Source organism: Octopus bimaculoides, chromosome 8 (assembly GCF_001194135.2).
Source record: "Octopus bimaculoides isolate UCB-OBI-ISO-001 chromosome 8, ASM119413v2, whole genome shotgun sequence".
Lineage (NCBI taxonomy): Eukaryota > Metazoa > Mollusca > Cephalopoda > Octopoda > Octopodidae > Octopus > Octopus bimaculoides.
The window spans coordinates 86,959,303-86,964,817 of record NC_068988.1 but is presented as its reverse complement, the minus strand read 5'-3'; the positions used below and the strand labels follow the sequence as shown (position 1 = coordinate 86,964,817).

The window sequence follows — 5,515 nt, the reverse complement described above, 5'->3', positions numbered from 1 at the left end:
TGGGGTCGATTTGCTCGACTAAAAGGCGGTGCTCCAGCATGGCCACAGTCAAAAGACTGAAACAAGTAAAAGAGATATATATATATACATATATACTCAGGTGAATATGGTACTTAAGGTTAGGCACCAGAATTTAGTACGGTATTATCCATACAATATATAAAGTAAGGTGATTAAAATCAAAATAAGAATAATGATGCAATAATTACATTGTTCAATTAAATGGAGTTGCATGAAACAATCGTACAGCATTACCTCTGGATATCCTTGTTGCTTATTTTGATTATATATATATATGTGTGTGTGTGTGTGTGTATGTTTGTGTACACACACTTATATATACATGTACATGTAAAGAGAAAAGATATTGGAGACAACTTGACACTTCTTTATCCCAATTGTTAGAAATGTTTCAGTATTCGGCAGCGCATGACGTTACATGTAAGGCGCAGCTTATAGGACAAAAAATGAAGCAAACACATTGTCAAGCGACGGTGAGAGTTTAATGCGATAAGCATTAGAGCCGAAACGTCGAGCGTATCTAGTCGTACCTACACACACACACACACGTACGTACGTACGTATGTATGTATGTATGTATGTATGTATGTATGTATATGTTATTCTTTATTCTATTATGTGTTTTAACCTAAAGGCTGTGGACATGCTGGGGCACCGCCAGTAACTAAGGAAGTGACAGGATTATAGGTCTATCTACGAAATTTCAAACACTACCGTTTTCTAAGTTATGCAGAATTCGTACGTACACACACACACGCATACACGCACATACACACGTATACACACGTATACACACACACACACACACACACACACACACACACACACACGCATACATATTGGCAATCTGTAGACCATACTTAATGCAAATAGATCACGGAAAGCCAAAGTAACTGCGATATTCGTCCAGAAATAATATCTCTTATGGACGTATTGTGTTAAATAACACAAAAACATATCAGTGTTGATGAGAAAGCTAGACGCGCATGTCTGCCTTTTTAGGCAATACATCCATAATATATATTATATCTCGATGAATACCACAGTTAATGTAGCTTTCCGTGATGTACTTAAGTTTGATATACAGATTGCTAATTTAATCTAATACTTTTTCTATTGCACAAAACGAATTTTTTTTCAGTTGGCCGGTTAATTGCAACAACAGAGACTTTTTCACACACTGGTTTTCTATATCACTGGCCAAGGATTTTGTCTTGCATTGTAGTTTCCTAACTGGTACTTGCTACTGACGAAGCTCAAAAAGGCAGAAATGCGTATCCAGCTGTACGATTTTCTTCTGCAACTGATATACTTTTGTGCTATTTAAGTCTTTCTGTATTTCTCTCTTACTTTCTCACCTCTTTCACTCTACGATGTACAAAGTGACGGAAGAATCAAAGGCGACGCAGCTCAGTGGTTACGGTATTCGGCTCACGGTCGTAAAGTCGTGAGTTCAATTCCTGGCGCACGTTGTGTGTCTGAGAAGACACTTTATTTCACGGTGCACCAGTTCACTCAGCTCGCAAAATGAGTTGCCCCTGGCAAAATTAGTTGCAGCTGGCAAAACGAGTTGCATGTCTGTGGAGTGCTCAACCACTCGTACGTCAATTTCACGAGCAGGCTATTCCATTCATTGCATCAACTCGTCGTCGTAATCGACAGAGTGCCAGTTTAATATAGAGAGTAGAGGCGTGCGGCTTACTAGTTGCATTCGTGATTGTGGTTTTGAATCTTGGACCGGGCGATGCCGTGTGCTCATGAACAAAACACTTCATTTCACGTTGCTCAAATACACTCAGTTGACAAAAACGAATAATCCTGCGACGGACAGGCACCCCTTTCAGAGTGTTGGGGGTTAATATATACTCCAGAGGATCTGGGAAACCAGCCTTATTAGTCCATGGCACGAAAAGGATCTTTGATTCTTTTTCTGATATTTAAAGATATTTAAATATTTTTCTGATATTTAAAGATTCATCCGAAACTTTCGAACTCTCGCACCCTTGTTACATATGTTTAGCATGCTCGTCGCTAAGGGAGAGCACTGGACGGTACTGTGCCCTCACTATTCAATGATGCACCTTCAGATTTACAGTAACATACTCATTTCGAAACTCCAACTTAGAATTATTACAAATTAGTAACCATCCAGAATATTCTGACGCACCCAGGCACCCAGGCACCCAGGCACCAAAATTTGGCAACGGGCATGATGTGTTGCATATAACCTCAACTCAATACTTCCAGAATAATGCTACACACAAACCTTAGCAATCTGGTGGGGACCCTGGTGGTGTAGTAGAATCTTGCACGAAACTTTTGAAAGCATATGATAAATAACTGTTTCTAATTTAAGTACAGTGGAGGCGCGTGGCTTAGTGGTTAGGGTGTCAGCACTATGATCGTAAGATTGTGGTTTCGATTCCTGGACCGGGCGACACGTTGTGTTCTTGAGCAAAACACTCCATTTTACGTTGCTCCAGTTCACTCAGCTAGCAAAGATGAGTAAAGCTGCGATGGACTGGCGTCCCGTCCAGCTGGGTAACGCATATGCCATTGAAACCGGGAAACCGGGCCCATGAACCTGGCTAGGCTTTAAAAGGGCGCATTTATTATTTTATTGATTTAAGTACAATGCAAAGTATTTTGAGGAAATGGGTTTAGTCGATAACATAGTTCCCCAGTACTTGACAGGTACTTATTTTTTGATATACTGAAAGAATGAAAGCCATAGTTGACCTCGGTGGGGGTTGAACTTAGAACGTAGAAGGCAAGAACATATACCGCGAAACATTTTGTCTACTGCACTTATAATTCGGCCAATTAAAACCATCGAAGTTCTAATCGTAGGTATGATACTGTTTATATAGTGGGACGGGAATTATCGGTTCCATCGGACTCTAGTACTTGACTGATACTATTTTATCAACCCAGAAGAAATGACAGATAAAGTCGGCTTCGGCAATATTTGAACTCAAAGGGGCGTCACTAAAAAACGAAATAAGTGTTTCGTACAAAGTTCTACTATTTCTCCGCCGTTCTTAGCAGAATATCTAGTGAATGACAAATACGGATACATATCTATCTATCTATCTATCTATCTGCCTGTCTATATATCCAGTGCCCCAGCATGGCCGCAGCCTCAAGGCTGAAACATATAAAAGAATAAAGGAATAAATATGTACATACATACATACATACATGCATACATACATACATACATACATACACACACACACATACATACACACATACACTCTCACATGGACAGCGAGAGAGAGAGGGGGAGAGAGAGAATGAGAGAGAGAGAGAGAGAGAGAGAGAGAGAGAGAGAGAGAGAGAGAGAGAGAGAGAGAGAGAGAGAGAGAGAGAGAGAGAGAGAGAGAGAGAGAGGAGTGGGAGAGAATGCTGGCAAACGTGTGACCTATATAAAACAGCACCACCTCGCTGTGAATGAGAGAAACAAGAGAATAATACGCTGGCATATGACTACATTTGAAATATATAAAAAAGGGTGTATGTCGTCAATGGCCGGTTAGCTCAGTTGGTTAGAGCGTCGTGCTAATAACGCGAATGTCGTGGGTTCGAGCCCCATACTGGCCAATTATGCATAAATTTTTTTTTTCTTTTCGAATTTATGGTATACTTTAACTTTTGTTAGCATTTACAATCTAATTCATAAATCTCTATTTCACTTTGCGTGCTTCGGTTTGTTACATAACATGCAGTAATGTGCAACGGTATTTCTGTAAGATATGTATTTGAATTGCCATTGTAAGGAATGTAACTATGATATTATTTATTCCCATGAAGGGTGGTAGGTGGACGAAATCATCAGAATGTCGAAGAAACACTTTGCTCTTTACATTCCGAGATCAAATCCCTCCTAGGTCAGTTTTGATTTTCATACAACCGGGGTCAATATAATGCATCAGTCATATACTGGGGGTTGATATAACTGACTAACCACTTCCTAAATTAGAAACAATTATTTATTACCAAGATTGAATAAACCTGTGACCAAATGCTTTCAAGCAATGACCATTACGTCTTATAAGATCCTAAAAGTATATCATATACTGTTTTAGCCAATGTTGCCTTTTCTTTTACGGTGCTCAGGTGCATTACAACTAAGAAAAAGAAAAAAGCCATCAGGTGTACTTTTGGCGGATTTCAGGAAGCATGGAAGTTTTGAAAGACGTAGTGTCTCGACAGCTGACGACTGATGCGGGTAGTTTATTCCATGCTTCAACAATTCTGAGCGTGAAAAATGTTACCGAAAGTCATGGGTGTTGTGTTGTTTTTTGATTTTGTAAGCATGTCCACGAGTGTTTGTCATATGGAATTCAAAAATGTGTTCAGGGTTGTTGTTGGAAAGATGGTGGATAATCTGGTGGGTGTCTATCAAGTTAGTTGCCAGACGTCAGAGCTTCAATGTGTTCATGCCCAGGGAAGCAAGACGTTCAGAAGACGGTAGATGCCTGACGGCGGGTATTCATTTTGTTGCACGTTTCTGAACAGTTTGATATGCTAAGAGTTGTTGAAAATTAGAAATTTAATAAGAAAATTTGTTATATGAAAAAGTAACACGGAACAAAAGGCCAACAAACATTCAATGATTTATTTGAAAATTTGCAGAAGAGATATTAATGAGTGGAAATGTTTGTTCGTTCCACAACTAGAATTAAAAACGATCAAAATAGCCAGTCATTTTAAAAATTCAGGATCTCTGGTATTTAAAAATTTAGAAATCGTAAAACGATGATCATTATTTTAAGGTTTTCCAAACAGAAATTTATGAGTAGAGATGTTCGTTTAACTTTGGGAAGTCTATCAGTACATTTGTTGCCCTGCAAACACCAAAAAATTAATGCCTAACCTAGCAAAGTTATACTTAAACGCATATATCAGGAACTATAACTCAGTACCACAGCTACGAACTTGTTTCTACAAAACTTACAGAGTAATGCATATTTTTGATGATATATTCCACGTACATCACAGGAAGTTTATATCACAATCGAGTTGAGGAAATCAAAAGAAAACAGAGAAAAATTTATATTTTTATTGAAAAGTATTTTATTCATAAATATTTTTCTGATGATCATTACCTTTTTTTTTTAGTTTACGAAATATATGTTTTTAACTTGAACAAAAAAGATGTGGGCTCCGCACATATGGCACCCAACGCGGGGTAACACAATGTGGATTCTCTTATCATTTAGTGTTGGTGTACATTCTGAATCCGCGGAGGAACAGACTGAAGATGATATTATAGGTTAGAGTTTATATATATTCTGTCATAGTTTAGAGTTGGTGAATTCTCAGAATCGATGGAATATCGTATGATTTCTTTCAGATTATTCTGTTATGGCACTTTTATTTCTGTCTGAAAACATAAAACAACAATCTTAGAACGTATGTGTGTGTGTGTGTGTGTGTGTGTGTATGTGTGTGTGTGTGTGTGTGTGTGTGTGTGTGTGTGTGTGTGTGT

The 5,515-nt window shown here is 38.4% G+C and overlaps 1 non-coding gene across 1 annotated transcript; it reads left to right on the top strand.

Moving 5' to 3' along the window:
- The first annotated feature begins 3,550 nt into the window (after positions 1-3,550).
- Positions 3,551-3,624, top strand: Trnai-aau (transfer RNA isoleucine (anticodon AAU)). The gene has a single exon. It is a non-coding gene; the product is annotated as a tRNA-Ile (tRNA).
- The last annotated feature ends 1,891 nt before the right edge of the window (positions 3,625-5,515 follow it).